Source organism: Erinaceus europaeus, assembly GCF_950295315.1.
Source record: "Erinaceus europaeus chromosome 6 unlocalized genomic scaffold, mEriEur2.1 SUPER_6_unloc_51, whole genome shotgun sequence".
In the NCBI taxonomy this organism is placed as follows: Eukaryota; Metazoa; Chordata; class Mammalia; order Eulipotyphla; family Erinaceidae; genus Erinaceus; species Erinaceus europaeus.
In genome coordinates this window covers 392,917-414,703 of record NW_026647160.1, presented here as the reverse complement: position 1 = coordinate 414,703, position 21,787 = coordinate 392,917, and the positions used below count along the sequence as shown (strand labels likewise).

Here is a 21,787-nt window from a genome sequence, read left to right as displayed (position 1 = left end):
TCAGAAAGAGGGTGTTTTGATGGCTGTGCAATGTCTTTTGCAAGTGCCTAATGGGGTTTCAAATCCTTTTGAAACCTGAAGTTCATACTTGTATCTAGGGAATATTCTCACCTCTGGCCTGAAGGCCCTCCCCACTAGGAGCACAGCTCTCTGTAGGGAGGGAGGGATTCCTGAGTATGTCCTCAGGCCCTGGATGGGATTCCTGGAGGGATTCCTGAGGGATTCCTGAGTATGTCCTCAAGCCCCAAGTGGTAACAGGTGTTTCCAATTGCCTTTATTAGCAGCAGCCAGGCCCTCAGGTGATGACATAGCTGTGATCTCCACTGGAATCTCTAAATTCAGCCAGTGGAGGCATCCATCTTCCTTTTGTCTCTCCATAGCAAGGGTCCGGGGAGTTTGTGCTTCCTGCAAGCAGAGCGACTTTGTATGGGACACACATGCATGCCTACTTCTGTGAATCTCTCTGAGCGTGATGTGTGGACACCAGGAAACCATGATCAGGGATTGTGAGGCCACAGGATCAATTGCCTTAGCCGGACCCTAAGGGTAGGTGTAAGGGTCCGGGTTCATCCACTATTGTTTGGTCAAACACAGTTCCCATCTATGTTGAAACACAGCTGTCTCTGGGTTCTTTCCAGGCTAGTAATCTGCTGCCCTGAGCAGTGGACTGAGAGCATGGAGGCTGAGTAGGCAGCCAAACATGACTGGACAGGCTCATAACCCTGAATTCTAAGGGGTGCCCCAGCTACCCCATTGGTAGTGTTTGGATGATAGTGAGGCATGGGATTGAATGGGGAACTCAGGAGAGGGAGACATGAGAGTTCCTTTGCATATGCATTCTTGCTTAGCCACAATCTGGGCTAGCTGGCTTGCCCTGTCCAGCTAGGTTCTCTGTTCATAAGTTGCAGGTGAGGCTGGCTACCTTGACACCCATGCTGTGAGACTACTATAGTTGAGCTCAGAGCACAAACAGATACACACAGACAGACAGAGACACACACACACACACACACACACACACATTAATGTCAGGTCTGGTAGTACAGCATATAGTGAAGGCTGGGGCTGTCTGGGTTCTGTGGGCATGAGAGCTGCTGCCTTACAATCTCTACAAGCCAGGTTTGAACCTGTCATCAATGAACACAGTGTAGGAGGTTATTGAATTCTGGTCTCTTTCCAACTCATGTATTTCTCTTCTCGCCTTCTCTGTCTCTAACTCTCACATGCTCTCATACACTCTGTCTTCACTCATTTATATTTTACTTATATACTTATTTTACTGACAGGCCCAGATATACAAAGAGAGTTACCAGAGCACTGCTAAGCTCTGGTTTGCTGTGTTGGCGATTTCTCCTAGGCTACTGGAGCCTCAGTTTGTAAGTCTTTCTGACACAAGCCATATTCTGTCTCCTCATTTCCATGCCAGTATCACTCAGAGTTTACAATAAAGATATACATAAATATATATACATATATATTTATATATATATATATATATATATATGTCATTTTTAGAATTGTTGACCTATGTATTTGACCTTAATTCAGAATTACACATTTATAACAGCCTAGTTTTTCAGAAATAATTGGCCATATAGTTGGAGCAGGATTCAATAAAATTATAAATAATAGAAGCTTCCAGTAGCATTTCTAATCGTGTTTCTATCAGCATCCTTATTGTAATTATCATAGCCCAGAACTTCCCTCCTTTTTCTAGTGTAAGCTTCAATACCTATGTGTTTACTACTCAACTCATGTTGTGGTGATGTGAGGGAAAGAAATTGGAACTTCAGGCTAAAAGTTTGTTGAGCAGGTCAGGGTTGTATCTCCCTGATACACTAGAGATGACTTTTTATCACCAGTGTGCAGAGTTACAGAAACATACCTGACCACAAGCACAACAAAGAACACACATCAATCACTTGAACTACTGATCTAAATGATCAGGTAGATCTCTAGCCACTTCATCTGTTCCCAAAGGGGCTTGAAGTGGGGCAAATGTTTATGATATAAGTGTAACCAAGGGCTAGCTAAGGAACTCACTGAGATAGTGTGGGACTTTGCCATGTGTGTGGCCCAGGTTTGAGTAAAAGATCTACCGTATTGAGAGAAAGCATCAAGGCTGTGGTATCATTCTCTGCTTGTTTACCTCAAAATTAAAATAAGCAACCAAACACATTCATATGAAAATATTTTATTGACAGCTTTATGCCACAATAGACTGCTTCACAAATGAGTTCAAGACAGACAGGAATAAAAAATGTCAAGTTAATACTCTTCACCCTCATCATCTCCATTAGCACTATCTGCTCCAATCTCCTCATAATCCTTCTCTAAGGCAGCCATGTCCTCTCGGGTCTCAGAAAACTCTCCCTCCCCCATGCCCTCACCGATATACCAATGGACAAATGCACTCTTTGCAAACATTAGGTCAAACTTGTGGTTCAGCCGGGCCCAGGCTTCAGCAATGGCTGTGGTGTTACTCAGCAAGCACACAGACCGCTGGACCTTGGCCAGGTCTCCACCAGGGACCACAGTGGGAGGCTGGTAATTAATGCCAACTTTGAATCCAGTGGGGCACCAGTCCACAAACTGGATGCTATGCTTGTTCTTAATGCTGGCAATGGAAGCACTGACATCTTTGGCGACCACGTCACCACGGTACAACAGGCAGCAGGCCATGTATTTACCATGGCGAGGGTCACATTTCACCATCTAGTTGTTTGGCTCAAAGCATGCCTTGGTGATTTCCGGAACTGAAAGTTCTTCATGGTATGCTTTCTCAGCAAATATTACAGGGGCATAGGTGGTTAAAGGGAAGTGGATGTGGGGATAGGGCACCAAGTTGGTCTGGAATTCTGCCAGGTCAACATTCAGGGCTCCATCAAACCTGAGGGAAGCAGTGATGGAGGACGCTACCTGACTAATAAGGCGATTGAGGTTGATGTAGGTTGGTCGTTCAATGTCCAGATTTCGACAACAGATGTCATAGGTGGCTTCATTGTCTACCATGAAGTCACAGTCACAATGTTCCAGGGTGCTGTGAGTGGTGAGGATGGAGTTGTAGGACTCCACGACAGCTGTGGACACCCAGGGAGATGGGTAGATGGAAAACTGGAGCTTAGACTTCTTGCCATAGTCGACAGAGAGACGCTCCATCAGGAGAGAGGTGAACCCAGAACCAGTTCCCCCACCAAAGCTGTGGAAAACCAGGAATCCCTGAAGACCTTCGCACTTGTCGGCCTGCAAAATAAATTAAGTCTTGAAGGTATCTACAGTGACTTTTCTGAATCTCTGATTACAGTGGCCAAGCTTATAAAAGAAATATGAATAATGCTTGTAAAACAGTCAGGACTTTGAGGAATTTAAGTATTCAGAGAAACTTCACAATCAATTACTTGTTGGGGAAAATTCCACTAAAATGGCTATTTTATTTTTTATTAGTGATTTAATATTGATTTACAAAGTTATAGATAATGGGGTATAATTTCACACTGTTACCACCACCAGAGTTCCACACTCTCATTCCTTCCCCTGGAAACTGTATTAGTAATCCCAAGGTCACAGATATGGATTGGCCAATTTCCTTTTTTTTTTTTTTTGCCTCCAGGATTATCTCTGGGGCTTGATTCTTTCTCTATGAATCCACAGTTTCTATGTTTTCTGGCTTTTTAAAAAATATTTTGATATGAGAGAAGTTGAGAGGGGAAGGGAAGACAGAGGGGAATAAAGATAGATACCTGCCACCTAACTAACCATTTATGAAGTGACCTCGCTGCATGTGAGGAGCTAAAGGCTTAAACCAGGATCTTTCAGTGGGTGCTTGTGCTTTGCAATATGTGCACTTAAACTGGCACACCACTGCCAGGCCCCCAATTGACTTAATTCTATAACTAGCTGTACTTACACATATTTGCCCATTTTACTGTAGTCTTAACTTTTCTTTCTACATATATTACTATGTCCAAATGCCTTTCTTTTTTCCTCTTCTCTCTCTGGGTCCTGATGGAATTGGAGTTCTGAGCCCTCTGGTCATCTTCCCCTAATATTTCTCCCCCTCTGGGATTATACACCAATGTTCTTTATGGGGTATGGAAGGTGAATGTTCTGGCTTCTGTAATTGCTTCTCTGCTGGACATGGATGATGGCAGGTCAATCCATACACCCAGTTAAAAAGGCTATTTAAAAAGTAAACTACCTTCATTTCTGAAATTAAAGGAATCACAAGATCTGTAATGACTGTATAGTTTATTTTTGAAACAGAATGTAATCTTTGTTGCCCTTGGTGTGACCACAGAGCAAGGGAAACTTATCAGTTGGAGTGTGACCAAGATAGCCTGTAACCACTGCCTCTGTGTAATGGATACTTCAGAAAGATTTATCAAACAGAAGGGAAAACACAAAGCAGAATTAGGTGTAATGCACCAAAGTAAAAGACTCAGGTTGGGGGGGCGAGTGTTTAGGTCCTGGAATGTGATCGTAGAGAAGGGTGGGGGTGGAGGGGGGTGTTAGATTATTATGTGGAAAACAGAAATGTTACCCATGTACAAACTACTATAGTTTACTGTCAACTGCAAATTATTAATCCCTCAATAAAGAAAAAAGATTTGGTAACAAGTTTCTGAGCAGGAATATATCAGAACCATCAAGTTCCAATGGAATCAGGTACTGGAGTCAGGTCAGGTCTAGGTTTGGCTCCAGCAGGTTCCTTTCTGTGTGGTTTTAACAAAGTTAATTATTCAGTTTTATATATTTCACTAAATACTAACTTGAAACAGTGATCAGCACAGTAAGGAGTAGTTACCAGAAAGAAAGTTGATAAAAGTGATTATTACAATTCAAGACCCCCCCCCAACACACACACACACACCTCACTGGGGTTTCCTACTTATATGGGAAGTGTTGGCTGACAAACTAGTATTCTATGAAAGGTTGCTAAAAATGGTATCTAACACTCACCTATCAAAAGGTGTTCAGATTTGTGGACATTCTCCACTGACCTCTGTGAGACCCATTTATAAACCATGATGGTTATTGTTCTTAAATGTCATCAAAATAAAACAGAAAAGAGAAGCTGGTCTTGCTGCAAATAGTTGTGCCATAGCCCAAGAGTGTCTCGGCTGAGAGTCTAGATGTTCAGTGAGGGCCATCAGTGTGCGAAGAGTTCTTGTAGTTAGTCCCACGCCACATTGAGCAAGTGATGTTATCTTATCAGTTTCCGAATCTGATCGGAGACAGGGTCTATAACCTCCCTGCCCAAGCTGTAATGTCCACGAGCATAGTTATTAGCAGCGTCTTCCTTGCCCGTGATGAGCTGATCAGGGTGGAATAGCTGGCAGTAGGGGCCACTGCGAATTTCATCTGCAAAGGGAAATCATAGAAGCCAATCACCACTAGCCCTGTGTAAGAAGACCCAGCCTTAAGGTGTCTGTGGAGTCCCAGGACACACCCCTGGGATCTCACCCAGGTTACAGGCCAACTCACCAATGACTGTGGGTTCCAGGTCTACAAACACTGCCCTTGGTACACGATTGCCAGTGCTAGTTTCACTAAAAAAGGTGCTGAAGGATTCATTTCCATCCCCAGTGGACCTGTCACTGGGCATCTGGCCATCAGGCTGGATGCCGTGTTCCAGGCAGTAGAGCTCCCAGCAGGCATTACCGATCTGGACACCAGCCTGGCCAATGTGGATAGAGATGCACTGACGCTGTGGGAGGAAGATGCCCATATATATTATATATATTTATTTATCTGATTGTTTTTTTAACCAAAGCACTGCTCAGTTCTGGTTTGTGGTGGTAGGGAGGGGAGAAATTGATTCTGGAACATTGGAGCCTCAGGCATGAGAGTCCCTGCATAACCATTGTGCTATTTACCCCCTCTGCAGGTGAACTATTTATGAATGATTCACTCTCAGGGTTCTGGTTGGTGTACCTGGTTGTGTGCAAAAATTAATGTGCAAAGAAACTGGCTCTAGGGAAACATCACAAGTGGTAAAGCAAAGCTGTGTCTCTCTTTCCCTTTCGACCCATCCCATCCTTCTCAATTTCTGTCTATCCTATCAAACAGAAGGGAAAAAAATGGTCACCAGCAGGAAAAGTGGATTCATGTAGGTAAGGAGATCAGCAATAACCCTGGTAGGGAAAACAAAAGACTTCCAGGGTGGAGCTATGGTGGCCTATTCACAGAAAGTTGTCCCTTCACCAGAAAACAAATGTTGATATTATAACAAAATAACTAAACAAATTTCATCAGAGAACATCTGGGTTTTTTGGTAAAGAAAGGATCATTAATATTTGAAAGTCATTGATTGTGTGAACTCCAGGAGCCGGGGGAAGGGAGAAAAGGACATTAACAGAAACGCAGCATTGAGAGTGGGGATATATAGCATACTGGATATGCAAAGAAACGTGGCTGAGGCTCTGAAGTCCCAGGTTTAATACCCTGTACCACTATAAACCAGTGATGAGCAGTGCTCTGGTATAATAAATAAATAAATAAATAAATAAATAAATAAACGCAGCATTGCTTAGACATCAGCTACCATATTTGCATTTGCTTTAGATCCACCTGGTGGATATTAAAGGGCCTCCTGGAAACCATTCAGGAACCTAGTGGTTTAAGAGAGTTTAAGTTACTGTTTAGGGATATAGAAGCCACAATCTCTTGTGTGAACCCCAGAGGGTCCATCCAGGAGCACTAGGGAAATGATTTTTCTTCCTTCATGGCAGCCAAGAAGCTTACCAAAGTCTAAGTTGTCCCAAATGGCATAGAAACCCTGGTGAATGGGATCAGACCACCCTGCAAGGAGGAAAGTGACTTTTACTTCAAAGCAGAGTTCCCACTTTTAGGAATCAATCTGGAAATATAGGAGGTCTGGAATCCCCCTACCCCTCCCCTGCCCCTGACAGACTGTTTAAGGGACATCAGGTGTCATAATACTGCAGTACTATTTCATCCCCATTGCAACTCAAATATAAGGCAGAACCCAGCACCATTTGCTGGCCAACAACAGAAACCAAACAGATGTGTAAAACTAGGAAAATGCGGGTGCTGCATAACCAAGAAATTCAATGATACAGTTACAGAAGAGCTATCAGCAGAGGAAGAATTTAGCAACTGCATTGTCAGGAAATTTGAAGAAACAGATTAAGAAGGAAGCGACTTTAAAGTGTCCCTTGATAGTAAAATGGAAAACTTGAAAACAGTTATAGGGGATGAAGGACACTTTGTATACATTCCACTCTCAAGTAACAAGTAAAGGAATTAGACTTACCCACATAGAACAGACAATATCAGAAATAGAAGACAGGGAGTCGGGCGGTAGCACAGCGGGTTAAGCGCAGGTGGTGCAAAGCGCAAGGATGGGCATAAGGATGCGGGTTCGAGCCCCCGCTCCCCACCTGCAGGGGAGTCGCATTATAGGCGGTGAAACAGGTCTTCAGGTGTCTTTCTCTCCCCGTCTTCCCCTCCTCTCTCCATTTCTCTCTGTCCTATCCAACACCAACAACAACAATAAAAAAAACAAGGAAAACAGAAGGGAATAGATAAATAGTAAAAAAAAAAAAAAAAGAAAAAAAAGAAAAGAAATAGACAAACTAGCTATACTCTTTGAATTCAAAGTAGGAGGAGAAAAATAACCTTTAGGAAAAATGAAGCAACTCTTAATTTTTTTTACATTTATTATCTATTCCCTTTTTTTGTCCTTGTTTTACTGTTATAGTTATTATTGGTGCCATCATTGTTGGATAGGACAGAGAGAAATGGAGAGAGGAGGGAAAGACAGAGAGGGGGAGAGAAAGATAGACACCTGCAGACCTGCTTCACCACCAGTGAAGTGACTCGTCTGCAGGAGGGGAGCTGGGGGCTTGAACCGGGATCCTTACACCAGTCCTTGTCCTTTGTGCCACATGTGTTTAACATGCTGTGCTACTGCCCGACTCCCATGAAGCAACTCTTCAAGAGGATTAAAGACTATTATGAAAGTAATATCAGGATTATGAGTGTCTCAGAAGGAAAGGATAAAAAGGAAGGGAGCAAAGACTACATTCAAGGAAAGGATAACAGAACATTTCCAAATGTGTGATTTGGTCAGAAGGCAGATGTTCAGGAAGGAGACAGAACTCTCAAATTTCTAAACCCAAATAGGATTACATTAAGAAACATCACTGTGAAATTATATAAAGTAAAAGAATAAAGTGATTCACACACACACACACACACACACACACACACACACACAGTATAGTCAGATTCACAGAAGATTTTCCTGCAGGAACCATGGAGGCCAGGAGAGAGAAGTGGTATATTCAAGGTTTTAAAACAATAGGGTATGAAGAACACTTTGAATTCCTTCCAGTATCAAATAGCAAGTAAAATAAGTAGACTCAGCCATGTATAAGAGAGCATCAGAAACAGAAGACAAACTGGCTACACTCTCTAAAAATGTGCCAGTCTCACACATTTTATGCTAGAAGACTATCATTCAAATATGCAAGAGCAATCAAAACAGTGCCAGACATACAAAAACAAACGAGTTTGCCATCGCCAGACTTGCTTTGCAAGAGTTACTGAAAGGAATGTCACAGAGAAATAAAAAAGGAACATTGAACACTCAACAAAGTGATACATAGTAAAACAGATCATAGAGCACAGCCATAAAAATATGAGACATCAAGGACTGGGGTGGTGGTGCACTTGGTTGAGTGCACATGTAAAATGGGCAAGGACCCAAGTTTTAGACACTGGTCCCCACCTTCAAGGGGAAAGCTTTGCAAGTGGTGAATCAGCATTACAGGTGTCTCTCCATCTCTCTCCCTCTCTATCTCCCCATTCCTCTCAATTTCTGGCTATCTCTATCCAATAAGTAAATAAAAGTAATTAAAAATTAAAATATATCCATTTACAAAAGATATGAAACAACTTTAAAATATGAAAGAAGTGGTAATGGATAAATCTTGCTAGTGAAAAGAACAATGAGAAAAGAACATTTTTTCAAAAGATTCTTTTAGGCTGAGAAGACAGCATAATGGTTATGCAAGAAACTTTCATGCTTTTTTAAAGTTTTTTTAAATGTATTTTTAATATTTATTTTTATTTATTTATTCCCTTTTGTTGCCCTTGTTTTATTGTTGTAGTTATTATTGTTGTCATTGTTGTTGGATAGGAAAGAGAGAAATGGAGAGGGGAGGGGGAAGACAGAGAGAGGGAGAGAAAGACACCTGCAGACCTGTTTCACCACTTGTGAAGCAACACCCCTGCAGGTGGGGAGCCAGGGCTTGAACCGGGATCCTTATGCGGGTCCTTGTGCTTAGCGCCACCTGCACTTAACCCACTGCGCTACAGCCCGACTCCCTCATGCTTTTTTTAAAGAAAGGATTAATTAACAAAAAGGAAAAAAAAAGAACATTAGTGGAAAACTAGTGAAATCCATAAAAAGCTTGGAGATTAGTTCATAGTTATGTATCATTGTCAATATTCCAATTTTGACAAATGTACCTGGCTAAGTCATATGTTAACACTTGGGGACACTGCATGAAGGATAGTAGTGGTTCTTTTGCAGCTTTTCTGTAATTCTTAAATCACTTCCAAATAAAATGTTTATTAAAAATAAAACCTCAAAAAAAAGAAACTTTCATGCCTGTAGCTCTAAAGTCCCAAATACAATTTCCAGCATTACTATAAGCTAGAGTTGAGCAGGACTCTGGTCTCTACTGTCTCTTTATATATTTCTCTCATAATAATTTTGTTTATTTTTTGAAGACTGTTAGGATTTCAGTTCCTGGTGCAAGATGGTGAAGGTGCACCTAGGTGGGGGGGGGGGGCAGGTTAGAGTGTTTTGCAGAGAACTGAGAAATTTTACACATGTACCAAAAACTGTATTTACTGTTCATGAGTTAGGTGGTAGAACAGCAGGTTTAGGGCACATGGCACAAAGCATAAGGACTGGCCTAAGGATTCCAGTTCGAGCCCCCAGATCCCCACCTGCAGGGGAGTTGCTTCATAGGCAGTGAAGCAGGTCTGCAGGTGTCTATCTTTCTCTCCCTGTCTTCCCTTCCTCTCTCCATTTCTCTCTGTTCTATCTAACAATGATGACATCAATAACAATCATAACCACAACAATAAAAATCAAGGGCAACAGAAGGGAAAATAAATAAATGAAAACCTCTTAGATGTATTTACATTAAACCTATGTAATACTTTCATGTATAATGCATTCACACACATAGATTTCTCTATGTATTTTTAAATGAAGTAATTATCTCTAGTATGTTTGAGTCTCTCCTACAACTCTGTTTTGTTTTTTAATCCCTTCTATATGTAATACTTTGAGGTTATTTAATTTGATATATGTGTTCAAGGATTCTTATTACTGTTTACATCTATAGCCAAATTACCTACATTTCTAAACCAGATGGCTTAGCTTATATGTTCAATATAAAGAACTGAAATACATGGACTTGTATAGGTTTAAAAAGTCAGATTTTGGCAAAATTATAGTGGTTATCTTTGAAGGGAGGTGGAGAGTGGTGAGAGTACTGAATGTGGTGGTTGGTGTGGTATGGAACTACACGCTTTTGTAATCTTATGATATTTTAAACCATTTAATGACTTATAAAAATTAAAAAAACAAATTAACCAAAAAGAAAAGAAATGACTCATACCTGACTAAGTAACCAGCTTTTTGTATAATTATCTTTCTGGAAGCCTCTCCTGCTCAAGGACTATTTCCCAAACATGTTTTGTGAAAGACAGTTCAGAGACATGCTTTGGGAATCCAGAGATATTAATGAACTGCTAGGTTAAGACTAGAGACCGCACCCTAGTTTTGTAGCTGCAATTGATATTCAGAGTAAGGACTATACCATTTTACAAGGACAGAGTAGTAGCTCTTGCACCATTTCCCTCAGCATCTGGGAAAAAGCCTGGTGAGAACGCCAATGCATGCAAAATTCCTCCTTCCAGCTCTCATTCATTCTGATAACTTTGTACCTTTTGAGTTCACCTGGTCTTTCTTTAGTCCTATTCTTGTAGAAGAACTTTTCTTTCTCTATTTAAAACTAGCTTGAATCAGCAAACTACAGTCAAATGATTCATTTAGAAAATGCCAGATAAGCAGAAGTTAGGTACATTCTAAATATTGGAAGCATATAAGCTTGTGGAACACATCTTTTTAAACAGCATTTTCCTTTTACTACCAACACTCCTGAGGGAAGAGGAGTGTGTCACAAAGACTTTGCTGTTTCCTAGTAAAATACATATTTATCAGAGTGAAGAAATTGTACAGTTTTTTAGAGTTTAATAATACCAGGAAACTGCTTTCCTTTTCTTGCTAAGCAAAGCCACCCATTAGTTACCAAAATCACTCCCAGTTAACAAAGAGAATGAACAGAAAACTTATATGTAAACACATGAAAAAAGGGGGGAAAAGGGTGCCGATTATAATTCATTATAAGCCATAAAAGATAATTTTAGACATCCAAATTATCACCAGCAAATATCCCATTGCATTTCTCCTTGAGCCAGAGGATTTCAAGCTTTCAAAAGTTGTGAAAAGGAAAGTAAAGAACTTTCCACACTAGCTAAGCTTTCTTTTCTTTTTTAAAAATATTTATCCCCTTTTGTTGCCCTTGTTTTATTGTTGTAGTTATTATTGTTGTTCTTGATGTAATTGTTGTTGGATAGGACAGAGAAATGGAGATAGGAGTGGAAGACAGAGAGGAAGAGCGAAAGATAGACACCTGCAGACCTGCTTTACCTCTTATTTATTTATTTATTTATTTTTATTTTTTATATTTATTTTATTTATTTATTCCCTTTTGTTGCCCTTGTTGTTTTATTGTTGTAGTTATTATTGTTGTTGTCATTGTTGGATAGGACAGAGAGAAATGGAGAGAGGAGGGGAAGACAGAGAGGAGGAGAGAAAGATAAACACCTGCAGACCTGCTTGACTGCCTGTGAAGTGACTCCCCTGCAGGTGGGGAGCTGGGGTTCGGGATCCTTATGCCGGTCCTTGTGCTTTGTGCCACCTGCGCTTAACCCGCTTCTCTACAGCCCGACTCCCCTACTTTACCTCTTGTGAAGCAACTCCCCTGCAGGTGGGGGGGGCAGAAGAGTCAAACCAGGATCCTTATTCCGGTCCTTGTGTTTTGTAGCCACTTGCCCTTAACCCTCAGCACTACCTCCCAACTCCCTCTAGCTAAGCTTTCTAAGGGGCCATTACCATAACCTGAGGTAATGTCTTCAGTTATCACCACCTTTGAGTTTTGATCCTTCTTTCCACATCCACTTCCATAAAACAGACATGGTACTCTAACCAAGTCAGCAAACTCACTGTCACTGGTGTGCTCTTCCTTTCTCATTCAGACTGTATTTGTGTGTGTGTGTGTGTGTGTGTGTGTGTGTGTGTGTGTGTGTGTGTGTGTGTGTGTGTGTGTGTAGTGGGGGGTTATTCTAGTGAACCCATGCATAGCAATAGCCCACTACTATATCATGCTCAATTTTAACTAGACTATTTCACAGCTCCAGAAAACTGGAGACAATTGGATATCTGTTTATGGATGTCCCCAAGGCCAGGGTTATAAAATACCTGAAAGGGGTAATCAGGCGATAATGCAGTGGGTTAAATGCATGTGGCACAAAGTGCAAAGACCAGTGTTAAGGATCCCCACCTGAAGGGGAGTCACTTCACAAGAGCTGAAGCAGGTCTGCAGGTGTCTGTCTTTCCCCCTCTCAGTCTTTCCCTCCTTTCTCCATTTCTCTGTCTTATCCATCAATAGCAACCACAATAAAACAGGTGCAACAAAAGGAAATAAATAAATACTAAAAACAAACAAACAAAAAACACCTGAATAGATCCTGTAATAGAGACTAAGGGCTTCTTTGACTGAAGAAGAGCTTTCTGTGGTTCCCAACTTTCTTTTATCCTGCTGCAGTATAATCTGCATCTTACAAAGCCATGTGGCTACAGCTCTGCTCTCCTGTGCTCACCCCCCCCTGGAATTTAGGCAGGTAAGTGGCACAAGGTGGAATCAGTATAGATCTAATTTAAAACCAGCAGTTGTCTCATCAAAAACAAATGAAGGGGGTCGGGAAGTAGCACACATGTCACACAGCATGAGGGCTAGCATAAGGATCCTGGTTCAAGGCCCAGGCTCCCCACCTGTAGGGGAGTCCCTTCACAGGGAGTGAAGCAGGTCTGCAGGTGTCTTTCTCTCCCCTTCTGTCTTCCCATCAAATCCCCTTTTTTCTCTGTCCTATCCAATAACAAACAGGATTAACAATTAACAATAATAACCACAATGAGGCTACAACAACAAAGGCAACAGAAAGGGGCAAAAATGGCCTCTAGGAGCAGTGGATTCATGGTACAGGTATTGAGTTATCCCCAGCAATAAGCCTGGAGGCAAAAAACAATTAAATTAAAAAAGAAACAGTTTTAATTTAACCAGGAGGCCTCATTAGGTCTGTTGTTTTTGCTCTCCTGCCCTTTTAAAGGTCTCAGCACTCCCTAACTTGCTCCATCTAGTATCTTTTGGTGAAAAGCACTCAAGTACTTTATTACAGTCAGAAATACTTTTGTAACTGTGTGCTAGTCTCTGAAGGAGCAACAGATCAACTAATCACTGTTAATTGTTCTTCACTAGATATTTGTAAGCCCACTATTAAATCACCCATTAAAAAAGAATAGATACTGTTGTAATATTTGACACACAATTGTTTTAAAACATGGCTTATTTTTGGATACAAACTCAAAGACAGTTGTTTCCAATACCTATGGGAAGCATACTCAAGTTGTATATAATTTCATGCTTTTTTAAAACCCAAGAGGTTGTCAGTCCTGGTCTACTCTGGTTTTATAGGAAACCATCTTTTTTTTTTAATTCTTACACATTTTATTGTGTCTAGTGATGTTAGAAAAATGCTTAGAATGACACAATAGGAAGCTGACTATATTCTTTCATGCATCATAATGTCTCCTGAAGGATCTCACTAGACCAGAGATACTCAACCCTTAGCTTGCATTAGAACCACCCAGAACATTCTTAAAAACAGACTGCTGACAGAGAGCGGAACTTTTGCTTGTCTGATATCTTCAGAGTTGGTGAGGATTCTTCCCATCTTAGAAACATCTTCCAATTTCACCCAGATATAATATTCTAAGAGTAGAACAACACCTTCTTTTTGGATTCATTAAATCACACTATTTCTCACATACAGGAGATAGTTAATAAATAATTATTTTAAAAATTCTGGGATTAGCAGAGTCGCATATTTGGCTAATAGGGCTCTAGGGGGCCTCAGTTAACAGTAAAGTCAGCTACCAAAGAGAAGAGTCTAATTCCATCTGTTAGCTTTGTCATTTTCTTTTTCTTTTTTTAATTTATTTTTTCATTTAAGAAAGGATAAATTAACAAAACCACAGCTTTGCTATTTTTATGCAGTTGGGAGATTCTACTTTTGAATTTGAAAATAAACATTTTTCTTCAACAAAATGTTATTCAGGTGTATGTATGCATCAAATCCTAATTCCTTTCCTTTATGTGCAAGTAGCCAAAATAGGATAAGATCTAACAAATTGTTAAATCTAGGAGAAATTATATATTGAACTTTCCTTTAAATTCAATTAACTTGTATTTACATTGACTTTAATGCCTGTGAATATATGTGACTGGGAAGTTGTTCAGTGGTAAAGCTCATCCCTTACAAATGTGGCAGGTCTAAGTTTCTATCCCTGAAGAACATAAAAAAGAAAACCAGATCATAAATGAATGCTACTATGGTCTCTCTCATAGAAATGTACAAAGACATCCCAACTTCAACAAGGCAGCTAAAACTAGACAAAAGTTGTTCCTTATAATGGAGGTGTCTTTTTTTTTTTTCTTTTTAATTTCCCTAGCAGCTAAGGCAAAACTGGCTCATGTCTACCAAAACTGCTTCTTTCTTTCTGACACCCAACAGATTTACACTTCCTTCCCTTCCTTGTAGGTGTGGCTGTGTTCATAAAATTCTTGCCAAGAAATGTGGCTATGAAGGGTGTAAACTACAGCCACCTGGAGTGAGCCACACACACACAAAAAAAAATTCTCACAGCATTCCTTGCTCAGAGCAGGACAGACAAGAAGATAGAAGGAACCTGTTCTTTGAATGACCCTATGGAACAGAATAATCCACACCCTCCACTATCTTTACTTCGGCAAGAAATAGACCTCTATTGAACTAACCTATTAAGATGGAGAGATTTTTTTTTTTCTGTTGGAATTGCTTTTAGCTCTCCAACCAACATCCTAAATTAGTATTCTGTAGCTGATTCCTGTCATCATATCATTAAGGAGCACATTTTGATAAAAGTATCACCTGCAACAATTTAGAAGTCAAACAACATAGGAATTCGTTTGCTAAAGTTATCCCTTATAAAGAGGAATTGGATTGTGATAGTTAATGACTGCCTTCGCACAAGGATAATGAGAATGCAACTAGTATTGAGTAATTCTATTTTTCTTTTCCTTTATGATTTATTTATTGGTCAGAGAAAGAGAAGATCAGAGCTTCACTACAGCAAATTTAGTGCTAAGGATTGAAGTCAGTAACTCCTGCTTCAGGTTCCAAGATCTATTTTTGTACCTCCTTCTTGGGAATGAGAATTTCTAAGTAGAGACAAAAGGAAAATAAATAAAGGGATTTTGCAATTTGTAAAAACTGATAGCCATCTGAACTTAGCAATAGAAATACAGCTGGTTTAGAAAAGTCAATTAAACAAAATGACTTGGGTTCACATGGTAGAAAGACTGGTAAAGCATACAAGTTACTAGGTTCAAGGACCCTCCTTCAACTTCCAAATCTCCATCTGCATGTGGGAATTTTCAGTGGGATAGGTTGCAAGACTCTCTCTCTCCTTATTTATCTTTGTCACTATTATAATTAAAAATAAAGTAAAATAAAATAAAATAAAATACCATGCAGTGGCTCAGTCAGTAAAGTGCACGTGTTACATAGTTCAAGGACCAGGGTCCCTGCCTTCAACGGGAAAGCTTTAGAAGCAGTCCTATAAGTGACTCTCTATCTCTCTCTATCTTCCTATTTCACATCCTGTTTCTCTGTCTCTAATATATATATATTTAAATAATCTTGATATATAAGGTTTTTTTTAATGACTAATGAAAATTATGACTTTCTCATATAGACATCTAGCCCAAGCAATAATTCTGGTAGTAAAAATGACAAAAACAATATTTTTTGTAGTTACTGTTGTTATTGATGTCATTGTTGTTGGATAGGACAGAGAGAAATGGAGAGAGAAGGGGAAGACAGAGAGGGAAAGAAAGACAGGCACCTGCAGACCTGCTTCACTGCCTGTGAAGCGACTCCCCCACAGGTGGGGAGCTGGACCATGATTCATCTTTTCATGCACTTGTCTTTTTTAAAACCTGGCTTAAATAGAAGGCTTCAGACCCAGACAAGTCACTGAAAGTTTAAATGAAGATTAGACAAGGCAACAGTTAATACCCTTCATAGGAGGAGTCCACTTGATGCAACTGAAGTTCTCCCCAAGCTCTAGATACAGGTGACTCAGCAGAGAGAGCCACCACCACCCCCTGCCACAGAACTCACAGGGATGCTGGCTAGAGCATGCCAGAAGTATTAGCATCTCCTGTGGAAGCATAGGAGGTGTTCCAAGAGTCCCTCAGGACAGTGGGAAAGTAAGTCACTATGGCAGGAGGGGGAGGATCCTTAGTTTCTGTAAGTAAGTCCTTAGTGGCAGTAAGCCATGGGAGGGGTCCTTCTTGCTGGGATCTCCTGAGGCCCAGGAGGAGGCACTCAGGTGAAGTTGTCTTGCCAGACCAGATAAGATGCAGCCTTGATGCAGCTCAAAGTGCAGCTGAAGTCCTGCCACCCCAGGGGCCCTGGAGCCAACCCCTGCCCCAGCCCCTTCATATTTACCATGACTAGGACTTTATAGGTCTCAGTAGCTCTGGAGAAGGCAGGTGATGTTCTCCCACAGACAAGCTGCACGGAATCTAGGAATAGATGCAACAGAGTAGCCCTGTCCCTCACTGGCCTTATATAGTCTTCCTCATCTACCATAAGTGCAGAGAGCTGGAGCCAAACTCTTTAAAGGGGCCAGGAGAACTAGGAAGAGGAGACACGTGGGCCTGAGGATGGGCAGGATGAAAGAGAAGAGCCTAGAGGAGCATCTTCACTGACTTCAGTGAGTGGGGGCTGCGGTGGCAGGTAGGCAAAGTCTGGGGAGCTCAGGTGCCAGGTAAGGGCAGCTGCAACCACAGTCATCTCCCCTGCTGCTCCCCTCAAGGCTACCCCTGTCATGGTGACTGGGACCTGTGTGGCTGCTAGCCACCCCTGCCACAGAACTTCCTAGAAGGCGCGGCCTAGAGTTCCTGCCCAGCACTTTTGGCCTTCACAGCCTACCTGCTGGGCCACAGGTGACTTCTCACCTCAAGGCTCTTAAATACCATCATATGGCCCTAAGAACATTCATCTGTTTGATTGGTTTTCTCCTTTTTTTCTCCCTTCTTTTTTCTCCTCTCCCCTTCTCTCCCTTGTACACCCCTCCCCTCCTCTCCTGTCCTATCCTCTCTTTTATTTTTCTCTAAGGTTATCACTGGGACTCTGTGCTTGCACTATGATCCACTGCTCCTGCTGTGGCCATTTTTTCATTTTTTTATACAACAGAGATAAATTAGAAGGGAGAGGAATATAGAGGGGGAGATGAAAAGACACCTGCAGACCTGCTTCACTGCTTGTGAAGCAAGCCCCCCACACAGGAGGGGAGATGGGGGCTCCAACCAGGATCCTTGTGTGAATCCTTGCACTTAGTACTGTATGAGCTTAACATGGTATGCCACCACCCTGCCTCCTTGATTGTTTTTCTTTATTCACTTTCATACGTTTATCTTTATCTTATTATATATAATTAATTTTTAAAATATTTATTTTCCTTTTTGTTGCCCTTGTTTTTATTGTTGCAGTTATTGTTGTTCTTGATGTCATTGTTGGATAGGACAGAGAAATGGAGAGAGGAGGGGAAGACTTAGAGGGGGAGAGTAAGACAGACACCTGCAGACCTGCTTCACCTCTTGTGAAGCAATTCCCCTGCAGGTGGGGGGCCAGTAGGCTCAAACCAGGATCTTGATGTCAGTTCTTGCATCCACTTGTGCTTAACCTGCAGCACTACCTCCCGACTCCCTCTAGCTAAGCTTTCTAAGGGCCTGTTTCCATAACCTGAGATAAGTCTCTAGTTATCACAGCCTTTGACTTTTGATCCTTCTTTCCACATCCACTCCCATAAAACAGTCATGTTACTCTGAACAAGTCGGCAAACTCACTGTCACTGGTGTGCTCTTCCTTTCCCATTCAGACTGTATTGTGTGTGTGTGTGTGTGTGTGTGTGTGTGTGTGTGTGTGTGTGTGTGTGTGTGTGGTAGTGGGGCTGTTCTAGTGAACCCATGAGTAGGAATATCCCACTACTATATCATGCTCAATTTTAACTAGACTAACTATTTCACAGCTCCAGGAAACTGGAGACAATTGGAGATCTGTTTATGGCTGTCCCCAACCAAGGCCAGGGTTATAAAATACCTGAAAAGGGTAGTCAAAAGGTGATAGTGCAATGGGTTAAATGCACATGGCACGAAGTGCAAGGACCAGTGTAAGGTTGGAGCTGCTGGCTCCCCACCTGCAGGGGAGTCACTTCACAAGAGCTGAAGCAGGTCGGCAGGTGTCTGTCTTTCTCTCCCCCTCAGTCTCCGCCTGCTTTCCTTGTTTCTCTCTGTCTTATCCATCAATAGCAACCACAATAAAACAAGTGCAACAAAAGGAAATAAATAAATAGTAAAAAAAAAAAAACACCTGAATATATCCTGTCATTGCGACTAAGGGCTTCTTTGATTGAAGAAGAGCTTTCTGTGGTTCCCAACTTTCTTTTATCTGCTGCAGTCTAAACTGCCTCCTGCAAAGCCATGTGGCTACAGCTCTGCTCTCCTGTGCCCCCCCTCCAGACTTTAGGCAGGTAAGTGTCATAAGGTAGAGTCAGTATAGATCTGATTTAAAAGCAGCAGCTTTCTCATCAAAAGCAAATGAAGGGGGTCAGACGGTAGAACAGTGGTTAAGTGCATGTGGCGCACAGCATAAGGGCCAGCATAAGGATCTGGTTCAAGCCCCAGGCACCCCACATGTAGGAAAGTTGCTTCACAGGCAGAGAAGCAAGTCTGCAGGTATCTATCTTTTTCTCCCCTTCTGTCTTCCCCTCCTCTCCCCATTTTTCTCTGTCCTATCCAATAACTAATTGCATCAACAATAACAATAACCACAATGAGGCTACAACAAGGGCAACAACAAGGGAAAAAATGGCCTCCAGGAGTGGTGGATTCATGGTACAGGCACTGAGTGAGCCCCAGAAATATCCCTGGAGAAAAAAAATAATTAAAAAAAGAAAGTTTTAATTTAACCGGTAGGCCTCATTAGGTCTGCTGTTTCTGCTCTTCTGCCCTTTTAAAGGTTTCAGTACTCCCTAACTTGCTCCATCTAGTATCTTTTGGTGAAAAGCACTCAAGTACGTTATTACAGTGAGAAATATTTTTGTAACTGTGTGCTCGTCTCTGAAGGAGCAACAGATCAGTTAATCACTGTTAATTGTTCTTCACTAGATATTTGTAAGCCCACTATTAAATCACCCATTAAAAATAATAATAGATACTGTTGTAATATTTGACAAACAATTGTTTTAAAGCATGGCTTATTTAAGGAGACAAACTCAAAGATAGTTGTTTCCAATACCTCTGCTAAGTTATATCAAAAATACTCAAGTTGTATATAATTTCATGCTTCTTTAAAACCCAAGAGGTAGTCAGTCCTGGTCTACTCTGCGGTTTTATAGGAATCCACCCTTTCACGCAATTGTCTTTTTAAAACCTGGCGTAAATAGAATGCTTCATATACAGACAAGTCACAGAAAGTTGAAATGAAGACTAGACAAGGCAACAGTTAATACCCTTCATAGAAGGAGTCCACTTGATGCAAACGAAGTTGTCCCCAAGCTCTAGATACAAGTGACTCAGTGGAGAGAGCCACCACCACCCCCTGCCACAGAACTCACAGGGGTGCTGGCTAGAGCATGCCAGAAGTATTAGCATCTCCTGTGGAAGCATAGGAGGTGTTCCAAGAGTCCCTCAGGACAGTGGGAAAGTAAGTCACTATGGCAGAAGGGAGGGGGAGGATCTTTAGTTTCTGTAAGTAAGTCCTTAGTGGCAGTAAGCCATGGGAGGGGTCCTTCTTGCTGGGATCTCCTAAGGCCCAGGAGGAGGCACCCAGGTGAACTTGTCTTGCCAGACCAGACAAGGTGACAGTCTTGATGCAGCTCAAAGTGCAGCTGAAGTCCTGCCACCCCAGGGGCCCTGGAGCCACCCCATCCCCAACCCCCTTCATATTTACCATGACTAGGACTTTATAGGTCTCAGTAGCTCTGGAGAAGGCAGGTGATGTTCTCCCACAGACAAGCTGCCACGGAATCTGGGAATAGATGCAACAGAGTAGCCCTGCCCTTCACTGGTCTTATATAGTCTTCCTCATCTGACCATAAGTGCAGAGAGCTGGAGCTTTGGCTGATCCCTGCTAAACTATTCAAAGGGTCCGGGAGAACTAGGAAGAGGAGACACGTGGGCCTGAGGATACACAGGATGAAAGGAAAGAGATTAGAGGGCATCTGCACTGACCTCAATGAGTGGGACCTGTGTGGCTGCTAGCCACCCCTGACACAGTACCCCCTAGAAGGTCCGGACTAGAGTTCCTGCCCAGAACTACTGGCCTTTACAGCCTAACTGCTGGGCCACAGCTGTCTGCTCACCTCAAAGCTCTTAAATACCATCATATGGCCCTAAGCACAACTCTTATGTTTGATTGCTTTTCTCCTTTTTCCATTCTTTTTTCTCCTCTCCTTTTCTCTCCCCTCCCTCCCCTCCTTTCCTTTCCCCTCCCTCCCTTCCTTTGCCCTCCTCTCCCCTCCTAATCCCTTTCCTCTGCTCCCCTTCACTCCCCTCCTTCCCTTTCTGCTCCCCTCTCATCCCCTCCCCTTACCTCCTCTCCCATCTTCTCTTCTCCCTTTCCCTCCTCCCCCCTTCCCTCTTCTCTTCACAACCTCCTCTCCTCTCCTCTTTTCTTTTCCTCCATGGTTATTACTGGGACTTGGTGCTTGCAGTGTGATACACTGCTCCTGCTGTGACCATTTATTTTATTTTTTTTTTGATAGGACAGAGAGAAATTAGAATGGAGAGGAATATAGAGGAGGAGAGAGAAAGACACCTGCAGACCTGCTTCACCACTTGGGAAGCAACCCCCTACTCTGCAGGTGGGGTGATCAGGGCTTCAACTGGGATCCTTGTGCGAATCCTTGTGCTTAGTACTAAGTGAGCTTAACAGGGTATGCCACCGCCCTGCCCCCTTGATTGTTTTTATTTATTCACTTTACTATATTTCTCTCTATCTTATTATTATAAATAATTAATTTTAAATATTTACTTTCCTTTTTGTTGTCCTTGCTGCTTTTATTGTTGTTGCTTTTATTGTCATTGTTACTGATTCCATTGTTGTTGGACAGGACAGAGAGAAATGGCAAAAAGAGGGGAAGACAGAGAGGAGAAGTAAACAATAAACACCTGCAGACCTGCTTCACCACCGTGAAGCAGCTCCCCTGCAGGTGGGGAGCTGGGGGCTCAAACTGGGATCCTTACTCTGGTCCTTGCTCTTTTTGCCACATGCACATAACCCACATAAT

At 41.9% G+C, this 21,787-nt stretch overlaps 1 pseudogene; it reads right to left on the bottom strand.

Moving 5' to 3' along the window:
• Window positions 1-2,268: 2,268 nt before the first annotated feature.
• On the bottom strand, window positions 2,269-16,989 carry LOC132536217 (tubulin alpha-1C chain-like; annotated as a pseudogene).
• Between the last annotated feature and the right edge of the window lie 4,798 nt (window positions 16,990-21,787).